Here is a 23,139-nt window from a genome sequence, read left to right on the forward strand (position 1 = left end):
CTTTAAGAATGAATGCTGTGATTTTGAAAATATTGTTTTCGATGCTTAACTTAAAAGTAGAAGCCTTGATTTTGAGAAGTCAGATGTTCCATATCCTCTAGAAAGCAGCTTTTAGGGGTCTTAATGTGTCCAAAATCAAATGCTATCAAAATTACATTTCTCTGCAAAGTATTGGCCAACAAAATTGAATTCCCTTCAACTCCTATTAACCTGAATACAACAATGACAGCAGGTTGTGATTTATTTGCCTATTTTCCCCAGGAAAATAGGAATTCAAAGTTGCGTCCTTGCTCCACTGATTTAATGTCTACCTTTTCTGTTGATGTTATCATTTCTCTAGTTACAGAACTGTATATGTCGCTAAAAAGTTGAAGTTGCTATGTGGGCCTTGCTTATTTAGATACTTAACTGCATGGATGCCAGGAATTATTGGTGACCAGGATAGTCCTTTCTTGATACTAGGCAGCACTTGACCGCGATATACTGTTTCAAAGAGAGGAAACAGAAATGCTTCCTGCTCAGAACAAGGGTCAAGTACAGCAGCAGAATGCTGAAGGGCTCTTACAAAAATGCTCATTTTATGGCAGAACTCCGATGCGTCTGCTAGAGCTCTGTTGTATGTCTCTACTTACTGTAAGAGTAATTGCTGTGGAACCTTTCCACTGGCAGGTGTTTCTGCAGTGTGAATGGATCACAGTTCTGTTTTGGTGCTTTGGGAAATTGGAAAGCTGAGAAACTGGACTGACTGAACTGGTGTATGATTTGAGGAGGTTGCAGCAGTAGGTGATATAGGCAATAGGGGTTTAATTTGACAATTCCTTCTGGAATTGGCTCAGCCCTGTATGACTGCCACCTGCAAATATAGCAAAACATCAAAGCACAGTTATTTATATCAATGTTATGGAATCTTTGACAATTTTGATAAAATATTATGCTTTATTCACTCATTTCTCTGTAATTTATTCCACTGGGGGAATGTTGTCATGATCCCAAAAAGCAGAATCCTGTGTGCCTTTCAGCTTTTTCAGTGAGAGATGAAGTGATTAATGGTAGCAAAGAAATGAATCCTGAGTGCATGAGTTAAACTAGTGGGAGCTCAGCTGTTATACCACTAGTAAATGGGAAGGGAAACTTTTCATCTTCCTGATACTGAAGAGCCCTGCTTCATCATCCCCTTTTCTCTGCTTGTTTTTGTTGCAAAATTCTCATTACAAGAAGTAGGAGCTGACATCTGCTGGAGAGAGTTCTTATGGATGACTCTTTTCCTGTTAACAGAGGCAAAAACCTGATGGAGGAAAAGGGAGGGAGGCTATATTAAGATGCTGTTTTTCTTGGACTTGAAGTGGAGGAAAGCAACAATACAAATGAAAATACTTCTTTATCCTTTGGAGGATAAATACATGTAAAAATTCTTTGTGCACATCCATGTTCAGCCCTGCCACTGGCTGTGTACATAAGTGGGAACTGCATCAACCGCCTATGTCTGACTGGGAAGGGAGAAGTCCTGGGTCAGAGCCCACCAAGCCAAGGAGGGGAACTCCCCTGCATCCCCAAGCTGTCTGCGTTCATCTTCACTTCACAGCAGGAGAAATATAACCCTGTGTAGAGAGGGTAGCAACAACCATACCATAGTAAATTTCCTCTTTCCTTGGACAGTGCTGCATGCATCAGTAGTGATTGCCATGACATGGTACAGAAATAGCTCCCCTCCCTCCCCTCTGGGAACTTCAGGTCTTGCAGCTGGGTGCACAGGTGTGACAAACTAGCCTCAGCTCAGCTCCTCAGGGCAGACAGCCAGAAACAGACTCATTTCTCACTACTGCTGTCTGTACTGCTAGTCAGAAGGGGCTTCAAAGAGCTCCTATTAGAGGCAGATTGCCTTAGGACCTCTTCTTTTGACAGTGTGGCGCAGGCATGAATCTGTACTATCCCTAGATATGCTCTGACAGAAACATCTTGGTGTGCTGGAGGTGATAGGAGCATATGAAAGCATTAGTGGTTGCCAGAAGTGAGCTGGAGAAGCAGGTAGGCATGTGATAGCAAGCGTAGGTGAAGAGAGGAGGTCTCCTCAACAGGACAAAGAAACCGGGGTTGGAAAAAATTAGGAGTTTGGGAGAGGACATCATGCAAGAACAGCAGAAGCAGGATATGGAGATTTGGAAGGCAGGTGAATTAGAGCAGTGACAGCATGGCAATTGCAAATATGTTATCTTAGAATTCTGTGTGCCCTAAATGTCAAAATCTTCATTCATCTTCTGCATGGTTGGGACCTGCTTCCTACCCTTTTTCTTTATAAAGGTCTGAAGTTTGTTCCAAATGTACATATAAAACACACTAAGCCTCAGATCAAATCCTACAGCATTAACTGCATTTCCTGTCCGTATTTCCTTTGTTTAATTCATCTGAAGATGTTACATAATGTGTTACTCATATATCATGAAGAACTGGGGACATATTAAAAATGCCCCAGTATCCTAGTGGGAGGAATGAAGGAAGTTAGGCTTCTTGTGCAGTGAAAGGATTCAACAGTTGTAAGGTTTATTCTTTACTTTGTCAAAGACTTACTTTGAGACTTAAAGCATTTGGATACTGGCTGAAGCCTTTTGCCTGTGAACTAGATGATGATGGGAAGGAAGGTTAATGCTTGCTAATTTTGTTTGGGGTGTTGGATGAGTAGGAACTGTAAAGGCATTATTACTTTAATAAGATGTACGTTTTCCTTCGTAGTGGTAGTATTTCATTACTAAAGTAACATATTTCTGTAAGTCATTAGCAGCAATACTTAATGATGTTATAATCACTTTATGTTAATTTCTTTTACTAGTACCTGTTTTGGAGGAGCAGCATGTTACCTCTGTTAGATTACTCCATCCATCCTAAAGTGTATGGAACAATAATTTTAGCTCTTTCTGTGATACCGTGCAACTTGTTAAAGATGTGGTGATATGCAGGCTTCCTAATCATGATGTCAGGAACATAAGAGGAGGTCCTTTTTGACAGTATAAATAAAAGTGACAGTCCACTTAGATTCTTTGCATGGTTTGTCAGTTCCAATTCTCATCCATGTTTCTAAGTATTCTCAAACATGTTGGGATCACAACATGCTTGGAATAACTTAAAAAGTATGATTTAAAATCTAACAAACTCTAATGGAGATCTGCACTCCGTCCTTACTGCATCTTTTACCTTAAGTATCAGTTGAGCAGAAAAAACTCCTGACTAGCTGTAGACTTGTATTTTTTCTCACTGATTTGTACACATACACCGTTGATCTAAAACTGTTTTAAAACCAATCAGCAGGGCATTTCCACTGACATTGTAATAACTTCATAAACATTAGTGTAGCTGCAACATGGTTGAGAAGTAGGACATTTCCCTCAGTGTCCTTGAATTTTGACTGTATTCTTACCGTTAGTAACGATAAGATGGTTTTTCTCTGGTGTTTAAGGCATATAAAAAATGTTATTGTTATCTAAGCTAATTCATGAGGCAGTGTAAGATCTTTCAACTGGTTTATCTGGGGGATAAACTGGAACCTATTTTTCAGAAAGAAACCCGGACATGATTTAGTCCTAATAATGGAGATGCCACTGCATGCCTTGGTAAGATGTTTCAGCACCTGTTCTATTCTCTGGGGTAATGAAAGCATGACCTTCTTGTCATTAATTTTGCTGATGCTAGATATTATGGTATGTGAGCATGCTGATTGTTGCAATGATACTGAATATTGTTAACTAGATTAAATAAGCCTTTTTGTTAGAAAAACTCGTTGTTTTGATTATTTGAATCTTGAAAAGCTTTGCCTGCTTTTGCAAAGCTTTCTTATTCTTTTCCATTTAGTTCTTGAAGTTAAGAAATGAGAGTAAATTTGGTATATTTCAGTTAAATAAGTGTTTTCATTTGGCTTTGCAAAACCATCTAAAAGCTGTCTTTAGATTGTCAGATACTTAGCTCAGAGTAAAGAAGGTGTTTATATTGGTCTGTAAAGGAGCTGTGCTTATTTTTCTTTTTCCTTTCCTTGCTGCAAAATCACATTTTGAGGAAAAATATAAAAGGGAAACAGATTTTTTAAAATGTCTATAACAGTCACCTTTCTACTTAAGGATAGCTTTACATTTTGCTACAGTTTGTTTCATAAAAGTAAAGCTCAGAATAACATGCACCACAAGTCTTTTACAACTGGCCACAAAAAGCACAAAGTTCAGAAAATGTAAAGGTAAGTATAACTTTAAAATAAACATGAACTTACTAAAGTAGGCATTACTATAGCACCAAAGCAATCTTATTTTCTCGTTGCTATCATTTAATAACCGGAGGGTTCATTTTCTTAATGTTTCTAAGCTGTCTTGTATGACATTAACTATAGCTAATACTGAGTTTCTCTTTCCTGCCACTCATAGGAGTGAATTCAAGCTGTCTTTGCAGAAGGCAAAGGTTGGCTTACAAAGGGGAAGGACAGAAAAACAGAAAAAGAGATTAAGGCAGTAAGTTTTCAAATTTCTTTTAGTAGAAAACAGTAGAAGCTGGTGGGCTGGTAGCCATTTCTAAACAAGTTTTCTTCAATTATGCTGCTGCTGATAAATCCACTATAGCAAGTGGTCATGAGAAAATAGCAATTGCTCCAAACATACCATGTGTAAGAGAGTTGGTGAGTTCTAATTATATACAGGCTTTCGTGAAAAATGCGTTATTCTAATATTAAGATTTGAAAAAGGTGATGAGTGTGAGTAGCCTACTTCTGTATTTTAAAAGTAAATGCATTAATTATTTTACACATTATTTTTTATGGGAGACCACTTACTATTCTTTTTATGCTACAAAAAGAAGACTGAAGCATTGTCCTTAGTGCAAAACTCAACTCAGTCTCACTTAGAAACCTTCAGATGACCACCGCTGTTCCAAAAATGAAAAGGGGGAATGAGACAGTTGAACATATGCATCTTAATTGAATGGGCTTTAATATTTTCTATATTGACTGATGATGTTCCAGTTCTGCTTATCCACCTGAAAAGCTTACCAGATGACACTCATCTCCAGCATAACTTACTTCAAACATTCATCTTTTAAGCCCAGCCAGCAGCTCAGTACTGTGCGATCAGTAGCTATTTTGGCAAATGGTTAATTTGATCAACTTTTGATTTATTAGTGTGTCAGTGAATAGACTAATTGGTCACTGTTTATCAAAAGTTCTTCAGATGAATAAATAGACATAGAAAAAGTATGAGGAGGCTCTTAGATGAAGGGTTAGAATCTCCTTGGTAATGGGTGCTATTTATTTTTAGTCAGCGAGATTTTTATAATTCTGACCTTTGTATAACTTTCTTCTTTGGAATAAGCACTCTAACTTCTGAAGACAGCATACTAAGGTTTACTGTAATTGTAATACTGAAATGTAAAGTTAGAAAGCTAAAATTAGCTTTGACATAAGTGAAGTATTCATAAGGACAAAAATGATCCATCTATGATGTATGATGGTAGATTGTCCAGTGACTTAAGGGAGAAACTGATAACTGTGCTCTAAAATAGAATATGATTAGTAGTATTTAGAAAGGCTTGCTTTCAATCCTGAATGTTAAGAACTATTCAAAGAATGTATCAATCATATTTTTCTTTCTTTAGACATGATTTTGAACAGGCCTCTAACTCTTTTACTCCAAAATCCCATCTGAAAGCTTGCCCTCAATCTCCTTGGGGATTTGCTTCTGTTATACGTGGGCATATACACTAACATTTTTTAAAAACCCCCAAATTACACAGCTGATTGTAGCTTTTAAATCTGTGCTCTTGTGATTTACAAGTAAGATCTTGTACATGTCAAATTGAGCTTTAAAACTGACAATGTACTTGATACTGGAAATCACAGTCTAAAACTGTAGCATGGTGAGCATAAGCTGCTTTTCTCATTGAAGAATATTCTGTGACAGTGCTGTGCTCAAACATTCTATAATTTAATATTTCAAATTTAATTTAGTATCAAATATATTCATTTTATATTAATTATCTTTTCTTGTTTGTATAGGATTGATTCGTGTGTGGCACAATGTCATACACTGTATTTACTAAGTTCTTGAAAAAGGAGGACTGCTTCAAGGGCTACCATAATAATCTTGTTTTCAGAATTCATTTAAGCATGAGAATGAAATATGTGTGGATATACCCTCTTGTTTTCAACGTTTCTATCCTATATGGCCTAGACAGCTGCTGTCACTTAGCAGAAGGTTAATGCCGGTGTTAAGAGGGAAAGTGTAACACCAAGTGCATGAGTTGTTTTGTCATTCATCTGGGCAATATGTTTCTATATTAATGCAAGATGACAGTAATATTCCAAGATTGTCTGTATAGCTTGTTTAATTATTTCAATTTCATGACTTTTACAATTCAAGTGTGTGGTTTCTTCTGTCATCTCAGTGAAAAAGCTCTGGATGAAATGACTGGCAGGTAGTAGTAGATCATTCTGAGCAACTGATATTTGTAATAGATACTTTTTTTGATCATAAAAAGATATCTTTTATATATCCATAATAATTGAATTTTTCATTCTATTTTTCTTCTAAAAATTGTTTGATTTATCTCTTTGCCTAAACTGGAGAATTAAAATGTAACAGAAAACAACTGATGTGTGTTGCATGTATAGTTACATATAGACATTCAGAGTACTGCAGAAGTTTCTGTCAAATACTCATCACCATCCATGTTCATCAGTTTCACAGAGGTTTTTTTCCACTAATCATGCCCCTAGCAGTAAAATCTGGGCTGCTGAATTGTATACTTGCACTGTTGTTATCTTCTCTTGCTATAAAGGGAGTTCTTTAGTGGATAGTTTTGACTGAGTTTCCAACTGGTGGTAGTCAATATGATCTTAATATATTCAAGATAACTAAGTATCTTGAATATATTAATTAAAATGTGTGAGCTTTTGTTTTAGTTCAGCAGGCATTGCTATTTGGAGACTACCGTTGCATTTTTCAAGCTCCTTTTTGAACAGCTAATACAAAGATAAATAAAGGAATTCTTAAAGAAAAATGTGGGAAATTTTTTCATTCTGTAGGCTTCTGCTAAAATGGTTTTCAGCTATTTGATTTTTTTTCCTCTCAAACTTATATGATAGAGCATCATACCTCCACAATAAAGATCTACTCTGTGCATGTGGTCATTTGCAACTTCTGCCACTTTCCCTCCTTCATTTTTTTTCACAAAAAGAGAGTAATACAGAAACAAAGAGGTATGATCATTCTGGGGAGCTTCTGGTAAATAAAGCAGTTCTGTTTTCAAGGAAAGACCACCTTCTAAGAGACTCACTTTGTCAGTGATGTGAATTAAGTACGATTTCTCAAAAGTTAAATGGAAGTTCTGAACCATTTTGATGAAAACAGGAGCTTTTTGATCCCTGTTGGGAGCCATGGTTTTTTCAGTTTAGATAGTGCGTTGGGCTGATGCTGCTGAACAATTTCTAGGACTTGAGCTTGACATCAGTTTATGACATTATTCATGGCATGTTGCCATGCAGACTTTAGACTAATTACTTTTGACTTCAGTCTACTTCCGGAAGTGCTTTGTGGCCATAACTGTAAGTTACTAGCACTTACAGAGAAATTGGTAACTGTTGCTTAGTGGTCCTGTTAGGATATCTGATCCTGAATGCTAGCTGGTACCTTGTCATAGATCTCATTGCTGCAGTTTTTCAAGTGGAGTCATTGGTAAGAAGACTATTGTAGGAAAAATAATCCCACAGATGAGGCCCAAGCAATGAGCTATGTACAAACTAAGAAACATTTTCATTTTTTCCTGCATGTTTTCTTGCATTATTTACGCTTTGCTTAACAGCTGCCATTTGACTTTTCATCTAAGGACTTCTTATCTCTTACATTTTCATTGTAATGATCAGTAGTTTTCTTACTTAAAAAATAACCTGATTATTGTTTTCTTACAGGAAAATTACCTGTTTCTGAGTGAGAAAATTAATTTAGCATCTTCTTCTAGCCTTTTAGGAGAATAATAATTCTATATCCCTATAGAGAAGGGAAGTTTTAAGCATTAGATTTTTGTTTTCACCCTTAACCTAGAAAGGAATGCTATATGTAGGTACATGTATTGACCATTAATTTTTATTCTTAGGTAGTCCTCAGGGAAACACTTCTAAGTAAAAATAGAAATGTGAGGGTTTGATTTGCTCTGTGACAGGTTCCATGAGGTGCTACAGATTAGTGACTCTAGCAGGATGTCACCTGCTTGTGACTTAAACCTTCCCCTTTGTCTCCTCCAGAGTGGATTACAGCTTATGCTGTCAGTGGGCTATACCAGATAGCCATTTAGAAATTGCAGTGACTGGAGATTGAAGTAGCTCTCTGCTTAGTGTGATCTCTCCAGAAAATACCACTTAAGCCTGCATTTCCAAGAATCATGCCAGTTTCTTCTTGATTTGTAGGTGAGGTTCATGGTATTAGCTGGTTCTCATTCCTCATGACGGTTGTGAGCATGTGGTACTTGAAGAAAGAGTGGGTCAGAGCATGGTTCATTACTCTGGAAAATGCTGTCTGCACAGCCCACTATCTCTGTCTTCTGGGTAATGCTTAATGAATAAAGCATTTTGCTTTTATCATATTTTATGAATAAAGCATATGATTTTGTGTTTTTCTGTTTCAAATTTGGGATACTGCAAAGAGTAAATATTGTTGAGTATTTGTCCTAGACTGTATTTATTAATACTTTCTGCAATATCAATGCATTCACCAGCACATGTGGAATAACTATGAACATCTATGAACTAGAACTATGCAAAACTTTAGTGATAAGGGCAAAGTTACCTGTTGCTTTCTTACCTCATGTTGTGACATCTTCAGATCTCAGATATGACAGGTGTATCAAGCATTGAGAGTATATAAACAGGAAAGTTTAGGGTGCGATAAAATGGTATCAGACAATGTTTGTCTTTTTGAGGCCAGGAAAACAAAACAGGAATCATAACAGCTCTCTGATGTCAGAAGTGCCTATGCTCCTAAAGGCACCATTTTGGTGTAATCTTTTCAAATCCTGAGCTTTACTAGATTAAATCAGTCAATATGTGATTGCACCTAGAGGAGTCAGTTATGAGCCCACTTTATCTGTGCCACTTTGTCTGTTTCAGCTGACCACAGTGTTTTTAATTTCCTGACATGAACTGGCACTTGGCATTACTGCATGCTGCTAAATTTCAAACCAGTCCTTCACTTTTCCAATTTAATTTCTGACTTTTAATACCATAATTATCCTGAGGATATCTGAGTGGCTAATTTGCAGAGACAAATAGATTTCTTCTTTGAATGAAATCATTCAGGTCTTTCAGCATATTGGGTCTTCAGAATTCGGCACAAAGGTAGTAATACATTCTGCGAGCTGTGGCATTTGATGGAAAATTGAAGGATGTATTTAATAAAAGTAATTTTTTTCTGATGAGTGGAGTATTTTGCTAATACAATCAACAAGGCCAAAAGAATGTTAGAAATTATTTGAAAGTAATGGAGCAGAAAACAGGAAACTTGTCATGTTATTGTATAAATCTGTGAATGTCTGCTTAATTCACCAGCTAAAAAAGTTGACAATATAGACAGTATGTAATAAAGAACTTTAAAGTGTAGAGAGAAGGACAGTCAAGCAGTAGAATGTGTGGAATAGCTTCTCTGCTAGAAGAGATGAAACATTTGCAGAATTTCTAGCTTAGGGGGCAGGGGGAGAAAGACTACCAGGAGGGAAATAATGCAATGTTATGAGTTACTTGTAGAGAGTTAATAGAGAGCCATTCTTCTATTTCTCACCATATGAGATCCAAGAAAGATGAAATAAATTGATAGAGCAGACTGATGAAAACTGGCAAAATACAGTGGTGAAACATGTTCCTTAAACATTTGCTTCCGCTATGGTATGGCTGTTCTAATATTATGCTCCTACTGTGAGGCAGAGAAATGATATAGTACTCAGTTTGTACAAGCCCTTGGGAACTAAATGCCCAAGATCATGATGGGAGGTTGAGACAGTGCAGTTCTTTTAATCTGGTTCTTTCTATAGCCTTAGTTGTATTAATGTTTTCTTTCTGTTTGGAAGAAATTAACATCCCCCTGCTCCCCCAATCCTTTCTTTGAAAAAAGACCAGTCTTAATTAAAAAAAAAAACAAGATTGGGTGAATCTGACCATATTGCTGAGCCTTTCAACCATGTGGTTTTAAGTCACACCTGTGTTTTTTTGCAGGAGGCAGAAACTAACCCCTGTTCATACTGTTCATGGCTTGGCACAACCATTTGTGAACATGCTTCTTGTATTGCTCTGGTGTCATCTCTGTTAGCAACTTATTTGCCTAGCTTGTTGGGCTGCTCTGGCTGTTACTGTCTGAGTATTATGAAAACTATGGGCTTAATAATTAACTGTGTTTAATTACAGAAGTATATGAATGATACAGAATCTACTGCTTGAATCTGTAGTACTTCATGTTCCAGGTAGATATCATGACACACGTGACCAAATGCCTGAAATTAGGCTAGAGCTCCAAAAATGGATTGTAAATATATGAGGGGAAAGATAGGTCAGTGAAATTTCAGAATAGATTAAAATTGTGGTTTTGCCAGCTATTTAAGTCAAGGAATGTGTTGAAACTTGTATTTGTTTGTCTCATTTCTGTCCTGTGGGGAACCTTTGTGCTTGTGCAGAACCTCTGCCCAGGCATTCTAGAATACAAACCTCTAAGGGTAAAGAAGAGTCTGGCTTTCCATATTGAAAATGTGTGCAAACCCTTATATCTTCAAAACTCAGGAAATCATCGACAGAGGCTAATTTTGCTGACAGAGCCTAAGGCAAGTAACGTTTTAAGCATGATCAACATAACACATTACCGTTTGATTGTCTAGAGGGATCTCACTTTGTACGAAAATGTGAGCAAGAATGATTATACAATGATATTAACAGCATGCAGAAAGCCTGAAAGATCTTCTTTCCAGGCTTTTTCTTTCCTTTTTTTTTTTTTTTTTCCTTTCTTTTTTCAACTAGAAATGTGGAGGAGGACAGTAATCTCTTGATGTTTAAGAAGAAACCAAACCTCATCTTAATGTAAACATTTGCTGCTAAGTATAAATCAAAAATCTGAATTAGGAAATGGAGCTATTACTGCATGAATATAGCGGGAAAAGTATGGAAAAGAGAGAATGATATACATTTATGGTAACATTCTGTATGGATAATACTGATAATTGACTGACAGATGTAGGTACTGATAATTATTGATATATACTGATAATCGTTATCAAAGTAATAGTTAAATGCATTCAAACTTTAGGGATCATTGGCAGGAAAGACTGAGTTACCAGAAAGTATAGCCTTTGCTGTTTGAGCTAATAAGTGTAATTCTGTTAAACAAGAAAATACATGTAAAATATGCAATTTTTAAAAATAGAGGGAAAAGATATGACTTGAAGTGAATTTGAATATATCATATTCTATTGATGGCGCTTCCCAATCTGTAAGCAACATATTGTTTATAAGACCATATGACATTACTTGTATTCACTCAAACCACAATTAAAACTTGAGTATACTATTGCTTGTCCAAAAAGATTTAAATATGATGTTGCATTTCAAACATGTTATTCTCAGTCTGTGGGCCAAGAAACTTTAGAAACTACTTTAGTAGATACTGTTACGTACAAGGTCTAATTTACAAATAAGTTCCCTGACCCAGCAAAGGGCTGAAGTGTATGCTTTAGGCATGTGAATGTTTTCATCCTGAAATGCAAATTTAGCAAAGATATTAGACACATTATTTAGAGTTATCACGATGAGTTTGTCCCTCGCTCTATTTCTTATATTTGTATTGTTGCTTCATTCACACTGTGCAGAGAGATTTTCTATCAAAATGTGCCATTAAATCTTCCTCCCTCCTTTCCTAGTTTTTCTAAAAATGGAAATAAAGTAGTGTCAAGTATCTCAAGGTTATTTTGACATCCTAAAATCTTCCAAGGTGTTTGCTATATTGAAATTTGAAGTAGTATTTCATTTGAACAACCATGGCAGTTTTACTCAAGAGATGATTATTATGAGAAGAAAAAGAAAAAAGGAGGGAAAGGGAAAGAAAAAATCTCTGGGCTATAACAACATTATTTACCTAAATGCTGTATTTCACTTGCTATCTCTGACCCTTGCAGAGAAATCTTCCTCTGAAGTTTCTAGTCATGCTGCCTTCATTTTCACATTAAAGCAATCCTATAGCAGTCACCAAAACAATAACAACATCCACGAAGAACGTTACTGAGAAAAAATTAATTACTGCAACCTTTGAGACAGGCAATGAAAGCCTTGCTGCATTTCATTCCACCCCCTCAAAGGAATTCAGACCTTGAACACCATACAACTGAAAAGGTTGCCTGTTAATCACAGATATTTCTGGCTCAATAGAATGGCCTGAAGCCCTTGTGGTATGGACTTTGCCTTGTTTTATAACAAGTGTAGGAGTGTAGCCTCATCTGTGGGTTTACAAAACAGATTGCCAAACAGTTATAGAGGAAGACAAGAAAGGGCAATATAATATTTGAAAAGAGGAAATTGTTCTTATACAGCCCAGATAAATGGCTTACATCAAGCTTTTGTAATCTTAAATTTCAAGTGGAATTTGCTAGGATAACCTTTTTACAAACATAATTGTATATGGATGTAAGATTGAGTCTCAGTCACTCAACAAGAACAAATGGCAGAAGTAATTTGTGCTTTCTTCTGAAAATTTGATACAGAACAACAAAAGTAAATGTTGATGAGGAGGGAAAACTGCTGCATTTCAGAATTAATTTCCAGTTGCTGGTATTAACTGGTCTTTTAAGCATAAAGCCATGTTTATTAAAAACAGCAAAAAGATACACCAATTTCCCCTCATCCTCTTGTGGAAATTAACACAGAATCCATCACAGTATTGGTAAACTCAGTGGTATTTGTAGCATATAGACTGTTTTACTTGAGACAATTTTTTATGTAGTTTATATGTCCATCGCTTCAGTGAAAAGATTAGATAGATGCTGAAAAACAACATGCAGTGTTGTATAGGTTTCATATTTGTGTAAAAAAATGTGTGATCCACTCCTTTACACTGTATAGGTAATTTTACCCATGTCTTTACTGCCATGCTGATGTTTGACCCTGTACTTTTGAATGGCAACATTAATCATATCATAATAAAACCTTCTTTCAGGCAAGACCACCACAAATTTGGGGGAGGTTGTCTTGGCAGATTAATTTTTGCCCATCTATGTTTCTGTGTGTTTGCTGTAAGCATTGCCATTGTCATAAGGCTTTGCAAGAAAAAGTTAAACTGCTCTTTCATTTGCTTTCTTTTAAGATTGCTTTATGGTCCATTAAAACAGATTGCTACTTCTACTGAAGACTGCTATTGCAGTCTTCGGTTACTTGGCTGAACTGTAGCTTGTTTATAGATGCTGTATTTTGTGATGCTGTCCTCTTACATCTATTAATACAGGCTAGGATTTTTGAGAGATGTGGAGGTGACTAATTTGTATTAGAGTTATCTTTATAATTGATTATCTGAGGATTTCAGTCTTTACAGAGCTACACAGTGATATTTCAAATTTCAGGAATGCCCTCCAAAAACTTCTGGTTTTGTGTGGGTTGCTTGGGTTTTTTTTTGGTTGGTCCAAGCACTAAATGAGCGAGGCTTTCCTGCATGAGTAAAAAACTAAAGGAAAAAAGGAGTACATAAACCTAGCTCATGGTCAATTCTTGTCTGGTAGTTGCATTTTAGTTAGTCTGCACTCCATACTGTGCCATTTTTCTCAGGAGTGGGACAAGGGGGAATTCCATTTTATATTATGTTAGTTCATCTGCTGGTGGCAGCGCTGTGGAAGGGGATCTTGGAGTCCTGGTAGACAAGCAACCAGGTATGAGTGAACAGTGTGTAGCTGTGGCAAAGAAAGCCAACAGGATGCTGGGTTGCATCAACAAGGGCAGCTCAAGCAGAGATAAAAGAAGTCATTATTTCACTTGGCAGTTGTCAGGCCACACCTAGAACACTGTGTTGAGTTTTGGTCCCTGCTCCACAAAACAGATGTGAAGAGGGTCCAGAGAAGGCCATAAAGATGACCAAAGGGAAGCTGTGTGAGGAAAGGCTGAGAGAACTGGGTTTGTTCAGCCTAGAGAAAAGAAGGCTCAGAGACGACCTTATCACCATATTCCAGTATTTAAAGGGTGGCTACGAAGAAGATGCAGGTTCCCTTTTTACAAGGAGTCACATGGAAAAGACAAGGGGTAATGGGCAGAAGATTCCTGGCGAGATTTGGACTGAGCATAAGAAGAAAATTGTTCACAATGAGAACAGTAAGCCATTGGAATTACCTCCCCAGGATTCCCCACTGTTGGATACTTTCAAGACTCAGCTGGACAGGATGCTGGGCCATCTTGTCTGGACCATGCTTTTGCCAAGAAAAGTTGAACCAATCATGATTCTTGAGGTCCATTCCAAGCTGCTGTTCTGTGGTTCTATGATCTTGCTGCTAGCTGCATCATTGGAAGTACCATATACTGGGTTACAATAGGTTTTTTTACTATGTTACCTCATTCAATGAGATATGAACTGACATACACCTGTTGTAAGAGAAGCTAGAAATTTTAGGGTAAAACCATTTTCTATATAAGCCTAGTGATTTAGAAGAAAAAAGGTTTTCTTTTTCCTCCAGGAACTTCTGAGCTTTCTCTGCCTGAAAGATAAATTTGGACATCTCTCTATTATTCAAGTACGTCTAAAGTGTAGGAGCAAACCTAGACTTAATATCAGTTTATATAATTATATGTATTTCCAGTTGACAGCATGTCTGAATATAAATGAGACAAAGATGTATTGGGATGTAGGGAGAGGTATAACAGGTTCTGTGTAGAAATGTTAGAAGAAGAGGTGAAATGGAGCATTCTTTTCACTTACAGCTTTCTTGCTAATTTTTGCTCTTTGCTAGCAAATTGCATGTGAGCACTTGCTTTGTAAGGCAACCATTGTGAATTTAGCTTGATTTACAATTGCAGTGGACTTTTGCATTTGGGAAGGTTTTGTATCCATGAAGTGGAAAGGAACATGAAAGAAGTCCTATACAGTGACTACAGTTATTAGTTTTGTCTTTCTGTCAGGTGTCAATTCTGCTGTTAAACGTTAATGCTTTTTGACTTTGTTTCTTGGCGATTGGCTTTTCTTTACCCAAAAGTGAATGCAGAAAAATCTATCTCACTAATAGTGATGCTTACACAGCACGATCCTCTTTGGCCACTCCACTGGCTATTGCTCTTTGCAGCTTTCATTACACAGAAAGAATTGGTGTGAATGAGAATTAATTTTAGTGACTGGGTAAAGGCAGCAGTTGCTACTAAAAATATTCTCAATTGTCCTGTTCTGCTAGGAAATTTCAGACTATCCCCTGTAAGGAATAAGAGCTTTGAAAGAAACTTAGATTTGATGCCCATACTGGATTTTCTTTCAGAAACTTCATGTATTTAAACTGAAAATATTCAAGTACAGGAAAATCCAAAAATTCTATTAAGTTTATAATACTCTCCTGAATCTATGTAATTCTACACCTTCATTTTATTCCTTCTGATGATATATAATATGAATAAAAATATCCCTTGTTCTTTGTTAAAAACATTTTTTGACAGAGAAGGAAAGGAAAAGGCTTATCTTCATTATTGACAGGCAAGCAGAAAGTGAGTTACTGCTGCTTTAGAAGCACCAAGCGGTACAAAAGACTCTTATGAATATTCCCTTGTCTTGGAGAGATACTAAACCTCTATCCATATTTCTTCCCCTCCATTCTCATATTCAGGATGACATCCTCATCATAATGTGGATGGGAAATTTGTCATAATTAGAGAAACTAATCTCATGGCTCAAACCCTTTCATGAATATTTACTTACTTTCCAATAGAAATTTCTGTTTCTCATCAAAACCAGAAAGCGTTATCAGTCTTAAATATTCTTTTCTGACATCTTGATATCTTTGCTCCCGTCTTACTGTAAAATGTATTTTGTTAGCGTATTAATGTTAACCCGAACTGACCTCTTAAAACCAATAGGTACCTTTAAAGTTTACTGTGCTACGTGGAGTTTACTTTTGTCAATCTGAGATTGACCTTCATGCAAAGCTGAGAAAAAGTTAGCCTCTATCCAATGATAGTTTATTTTAATAATATTAATATTTAAGGTCAATCTTTTTCTAGAGCTGTCTTTGTTCCTATGAAAGATTCCATTAGGAACTGATTTCTGTATTGGTCATGTTGATTTAGTGCTTCACGTCAGTTTTCCATTTAAAAAAAAATGTATCTTCTTTCACTTACATCTTAATTTCTATTTTGAACTAGGAAAATTCAGGTTTACATCTTGTCACCAATCTTTTTTTTCTATGATGATCAAGCTTAACCATAATTTGACAGAAGTCAAAAATCACGTGGAATATATGTTGGCAACCAAAAACGATGAGAAAGCGACATTATTGTCTATTATTTAATCATTGCTTAGCAGAAACTGTAGCAAGGAGATGACTTGCCACACTTACATTGCCAGTCCCCCAGTTTGGGTATTTGTGACCTTGAGCCACCTCTAGGTAAACTGGGAATCTGCCTGTTACTTTACAACACATATAACAGCACGGGGAATTTTCGATGTAATTTTGCAATTATTTATCCAGTCTTCATTACACAGACAGTAGATTCTTCCAGTTCATCTTCCTCCATTTATTTTATTAAACTTTGTTATTTTCAGTAGAAAACAGAAATGTAGATCTGCTGCTTTATGTCATTCTGAAACAGGTTGTTCAATGTTTCTGTTGCAGGAGTCCTCTGTGGATTACAGTTCCCTTGAGATTCTTAGCACTGGGCTGAGATCTTGGGTTATGGAGCTAACTGATAAAATTCAGTATAGTCCAAGATTTTATCTGTTTCTAGGAATAATTTCAGAGAGAAAAAAAGCGTTTAATGGGACATTGCAACATTCTGGAAAGAATTCTTTTTCTGATCAGAACAAACCCTGAAAATTCTGTAGTTCGTTTAGGAACACAAATATCAAAAGGAAGAAACTAAAGATGTAAAAATTTTGCATTTTTGATAGCATTAAATGATATGATAAAAGCTGGCTCTAAATAAAGCTTTTTATTGTTGCTTTGTTAGAGGCAATGACTTTTATGGGAGAAAAAATATTAAAAAATAAAATGCTTTCCTTTAACATGGTCACATTTAACAAAAAATGTTAGCAGATTCTGAGTATTTCCATAAAGTTACCTTTTTATAATCTGAGATATTCCTTTTCAGCATCCTGTTTGATTATTGCATAGGAACAATAATGTAAAAAGGAGTGTGTATAGATTAATTGATTTATTCCAAGAATCACTAGATTCAGCAAAGTCATTACTCTGTTTTCCTAATATTTTCTTTGTATTTTTTGCACCCTGTCTATAAATATTCAATTTTTCTTACATAACTTTTTTCCGTCCTGTTTCATTTTTATTTTCATGTACTGCCTGCACTTCTACTATGTGAAGAATAATTTTCAGCCCAATAGTTTTCATAGTATAATCCTATATAAAATAGCAACAATTTTTATACATACACTTAGTGTTAATAACAGAATGTATGGAAGTTGTATTGAGATAATTTCATTATCGCCAGTTGAATTTACAGCTGTCATTTTAAAACCTTATTGCTAGGCCCTACTTGAATATTTTATGGGGGTTTTTTTTTGACTAAGATAATTAAAATATATACAAAATTATTTATTAAAAATATATAAAATTATATATAACTCTCATAAAGGTGGTTTACATGCTAAATATAGCCTTATTCAACATAAAAGTGTTATGGAAACAGAACATTATGAAAAGCAAATTTCATCATGATCATTAGAGGTCAGTGGATCTTTGTGAAGTGACTATAATAACATTTTACTTAGAACTTGCCATAGATGTAATAGAACTCAAGAAAGATGTGTAAGTTAATATTTATTAATGTCAAACTTTAATATTTTATTCATGTTTTATCCTACAAATGTAGGAGTGATTGTTATTCTGCAAGGAAATTTGAATCAGCCAACAACATATCAAAAGCTGTCATAAAGTTCGCCAAATGTGACTTTTGATGTTAGTACAATTTCCATATAACCTTTTCAATATTACCAGTACTGTTATGTCAGTAATTTATATAAAATCTTTTTCTGTGACAACTGAAAGTTAAAAAAAGAAAAAAAAAAAAAAAAACAACCAAGGTTGGAAATGAACTTTTTTTGTAAGGTTTTTTATTTCCTCGGAATATCAGGAAAGAAGCAGGGCTGACATTCTTCCCTGTGTAGTCAGATCTATTACTGCCCAAGTTTGCTGTTCACTTGGAAAAGGATCAAATTGAGCTGACTTTAGGGAGAAAAATCCTTGCTAAAGTAAATTACTGTTTAGAAATAGCCTTCTTTTTTAGAAAGACCGTGCACCAAACATTATTTACAAAGCTAAGTATATTTGCCTAATGGGAAATTAAAAAATCTCCCACTAAACCAAACCTCTTTTTGTAAAGGCTTGTGTATTCCAATATGTATTTATAATGTGCCATTACACATTATATTTTATTTTATTAATATAAATGCATAATACTAGGTGAATTGCTATTACAGGGTTTTCAGCTGAAAGAAACATAGAATAAAATAAGGTGAAAAGCAAAAATTGTAATGATGTTAAAATCTATCCTGCTTTAAGATGCTAATTTGCACTTTACAAATGTACTGCAGGTTACCTGTCCGCTTGTACACGCAAACATGTCTTTTTCTGATAGTTAGCGCTGATCCTGATCACTCCAAAGTTTGTAAAGCACTTCCAGTAAGATGCCATGAAGTCCCAAGAGATCCTAATTTTCATGATCTATAAAAATATTTGTAGTTTAAAATGCTTACAGCAAGATGAGGCAGGTGGTGAAATTAGGAACTCTTCACTGTTTACCCTCTGTGATTTAAGGAAGCTCAAATATTGGCAACTGAGTAAACGCTAGAGTTACATGCAGACTGTAGATGCCCAGCCTGAAATGCTACTGCTCAGAGGAAAATTAAAATGCAGTGAGTTTGTATCAGCAATTCAGAAGGCAAGATTCCCTTTAATCCATGACGCATTTCTCTTAAACTGGGGATTTGTGCTGCTCAGCAATTAGTACCGATGATATCTATAATATGTACTAATTTATATCAGTATATGTTTGATGCTAAGTCCCTTCTCTTATGGTGTGAGTTCTGAATAATGAGCATTCTTAAGGAAAAAGGGCTGCTGCCTTGTCTAAATATTTTTAAAAATCAGTTTTCATAAGGATTTTTTTCTTTTAAAAATCAGTTTTCCAAAGAGTTTTGGTAGAACTACATAAAGAAGAGGAGATATTAATTTAATGCTTCAGGAGATTGAATGGATCTCTAAAGAAGCCTTTAAAAATTCACGCATAGGGCTTCTTGTCAGAACAGAGCAAATACTGTAACTTTTCCACAGTATACTCTCATGGTGAACAAGTTATTTACCTGGAAAGATCAACTTTTCATAATTCATGTAGCTTTCAGAAATCCAGGCTCATTCTATACTCTTGATCTGCCTTTTATACTTACAGACTCACTCAAACAACTTCACTGTTGCCTCACAGGTTTTTTTTATTCCTTTCAGGGTATCACCTTTGTACATATATCCACGGGTGAAATACTGCATATTTTGTTTCCTACCCCTTTTCCCAGAAAGGCTGCCAGTCTTTCTGGCTGATCCATTCTGTGGAACCATCTGAGACCCTTCTCAAAATTTGTCATTACGTTTACCATGACTCAAAGGCAGTTTTAATAAAAAGGTTATTGTCAATTGTTCAAATATTTTATCTTTGAATTCCTTTAGATGTCTTGAATGAGTATCATATGGTTCAGACAACTTACTAAACCTGTTTTCTCTTGGAAAGCTTGATGCAGAAGGCAAGAAATATTGGAATAAAACGTGGTTTTTTATTGTTGGGGATCCATATATTTGGAGAAAATGAGAATTTTGCCAGTAAATCTGGGAGGAAAATCTAGGGGTGTTTAAAAAGAAAAAATCTTACTGAATAAATTTAAGGTAATTTGAAGTAGAATACTAATGTCTGGGTCTGTGACAAGAACAAATAGACTCAAATTGCATGAAGGAGAAACTTTTAGGATTTTTAAGGGAGAGGTTGTTCTGTAATTTAATGTTTTTAAGAACAGAGTAGGCACATGTCTGCTGAGGATATCACAGGTACAACTGATACTTCTTGATGCACAGAAAGCAGAGAACCACCTGTGGAAGCAGACTGTTGTTACTGGAAGTGCTGTGAATGGATGCAAAACCTCTCAGAAGGTGATCTGTAGAGCTGTAAAAAGTTGTGAAATATGTATGTAAAGAAATGTAGTAGATAGCTGCTAATGACACCACATATTAGGGATCAAACTCTTGATCTTAGGGATAAAACTCAATGCACAATTGGTGTGTCATGACAATAGTAACAAAACATATGACATTATAAAAACAATAAAATTGCATGGAGTGATATGCAAACTAATGCTTTGTTTCCACCTCACTTTTTCAGCCGCCAGAAAAAAAAAACCAGATATATAATATAGCTTTAGATCTTTTTTCCTAAGAAGAGTCACATGATCAATCAAATCAGTTGGAAAAAAGTAATCAGTAGATTATTTTTTGAGGTGATCACTATTTTACATAATTCTGTCACATAGAATATATAACTAGGCAGTAGAGCTGATCACTTGGGGTTTCAATAGTAATTTTTCATGTATTTGATAATGGAGTGCAAAATTTTCCTAGAGGATTATTTTCCACTGCTTTGAACACTTTTTTTCTTTTGAATGTTTTTTTTTTTTTTTTTTTTTTTTAGTTTTTGGATTCTGACTTGAACTGTATTCATGCTTACCTTAAAGGTCTGATTTTGAGGTAGGTAAAATTATCAGGGAGAGACTTTTCTTGGAATTATCTGGGAGGGACTTTTTTTTTTTCTTTGGACTAGCATTCCTTCCTGATGGATGGATACTTGGGTCACCCACACAAAATAGTGAATCTAAATGCCTAATTTCCCATTTGTTAAGTTTAAGGTCTGTGTCCAGCAGTTCAAGACCAGTAATAGTCTGTTTTAGCAGCAGTATTTTGAGCACATTACTGGGTACCTAACACTTTTAATATATTTATGAAGCAAAGCATACATTATATGTTAGTGTTGATTATCGTCTCAGGACTGGAATGGGGTTGTTTCTTGTGGAAACCTTACAGAAAGCTTATAAAGAAAATAATTTTAAACAGTAGGAAAGGAATGTTCAATTTTTTCTTTTTAAACCCAGAAAGAAAATCCAACTCAGCCTGCTTAAACCCTAGCTCCCTTTTTAGCATGTTGAACATTGTCACAAGACTTAGGAGGAAATTTTTTTTTAATGCCTGCATGAAATGGTCAGTCACTGTCTAGGAACATTCAACAAAATGCTGGCTGGTTTTCTGGCTTCGTTAAAATCCACGTGTTCCTCTTTTGCAAGCAGATCTGTCCAGACAATTACACAGTCCTGAATTTAAGCTGCCTGCCAGCTTGTAAGGGGATCTTCCCATGTTTGTTAGAATAGTGATAATTGGAGCCTCTTTGCTTATCTATCATTACAAGAGAGAGTTTGTGTGGAGGAGTGCAGAATTAGGGGAGTGTATGGTACAATTATTGCTACTAGAGACAGAAGCAGTGACAGACAAACAGGAAAAGGATGATGTACTAAACCAACGTTCTTAGGTGTCATAATTATTTTCCAAGGGAGCAAAGGAGTGTAATGATGATGGAACACTTATGTCTAGAAGTGGACAGTGAAATTCCACCCTGTGTAATCAGCCACTCACCCTCCCTGTAAAGAGCAATTGCCAGGTACTAGGAGCACTTCAGAATTTAACAGTAATGTCAAATTCACTGTCTTTCTATCGAAATACTGTTTCAATTGTACTGCATGGCAAATTCTCCTTCTAATTGCTGTCATGTTCCCTATAAATTTCTTCACAGTATGAAACAGAATTCTCATAGTTAACTGGCCATGACCTTTTTAATATGTATTGTTTGAGAGATGAAACTTGTTGATATGGTAAGATCAAATCTTTTTGTAGAAGTGCAGTCTTTTGGTAAAGATTTTATTGGGGACATTTCTGAAGTTCAGGAAGGGAGGAATAATAATGCAAAGGTAGACTTATTCACTGTGGAAGAGATCTGTAGCAGGAAGAACACCTTCCTGGGATGTAGAGCCTGATTCTGTCCAATTTAGAATGGAGACTTCAACCTGCATCTGTGCTCACTGCATTTTCTTCAGGGCAGTACAGTTAAAGTGAAGTTTCAAGAGATGGCTGATAGTCCATGACTGAGGATAGGGCTGGAATTCTTTTCTTTCCTGCTTCTGTGAGCCTAATCTGTTATGTGAGCTCTGGATAGATGTTATATCTTGCTCCTTTGAGAGCCTGCTAATCTTCCTAAGCTAGAAGAAAAAGGCATTTAGAAAAAAAATAATAAAATTAGCTGAATGGGCTCACTGAGAAGCCAGGCAAGTACCAGAGATGTTGTAAAGGAAAATGAGGCCTGGGAGGATTGGAAAGGTAGAGTTCTCCTTTGGCAGCAACAAATCATTGGATTGAAAGTCAAACATAAGAAAATTTGCTGATCTGCTCTTTCATATATTATCTCCTATTAGCATGGCCCTATTTTATATAAATAAACAGTTATTTGGCTAGAGACCTTGTCTTAACTCTAAAAAAGGTTTGGTTATGACATTAACCAGACATGTAAAAGATTTTGATTGATAGACTTTGTTTTTATGACATTTTTAAATGATCTTGGATCTGTGCCGTTAAAAGGAGCATTTGTGTGTGTATCAGATGTATTCTTCCTTGGTTGTCCCAGTGATGAGACTGGTCTAGTGCAGGAAAATACTGTTTTCTGAGCTAGTTGAATGATTTTGGCGTATAAATAGGTTCTGAATCTCTATGAAATATCATAAGACTGGTACATAAAAAGGCATCAATTTCAGTCATTCCTTCTGTCAAAATTCAGAACTCTGCACCTGTCTGAAGTTTTTTTCTGTCTTAATGCAGTATTATGTTTTT

This window comes from Psittacula echo, assembly GCF_963264785.1.
Source record: "Psittacula echo genome assembly, chromosome: 7".
NCBI classification, from domain to species: domain Eukaryota; kingdom Metazoa; phylum Chordata; class Aves; order Psittaciformes; family Psittacidae; genus Psittacula; species Psittacula echo.